We start from the raw sequence: 214 nt of genomic DNA on the forward strand, positions 1-214 counted from the left end.
CAGACAAAAAGAGACAGAGAGAAAGCGAGGGGGAGATATGAATGAGAAAAATGAAGACTAATTACGAACACAGTAGACTCCCTTTCTCCTTTCTCCTCCCCTGCACCAAAATATGAACAAATCGTTTTTTCTATCACTGAATAAGTGATGATAATGGCATTGGTATCAAAATATTTTATCAATACCGATGATGATAAGGATTATAATGATATTA

The sequence above is a fragment of the Penaeus monodon genome, chromosome 33, assembly GCF_015228065.2.
Source record: "Penaeus monodon isolate SGIC_2016 chromosome 33, NSTDA_Pmon_1, whole genome shotgun sequence".
Lineage (NCBI taxonomy): Eukaryota > Metazoa > Arthropoda > Malacostraca > Decapoda > Penaeidae > Penaeus > Penaeus monodon.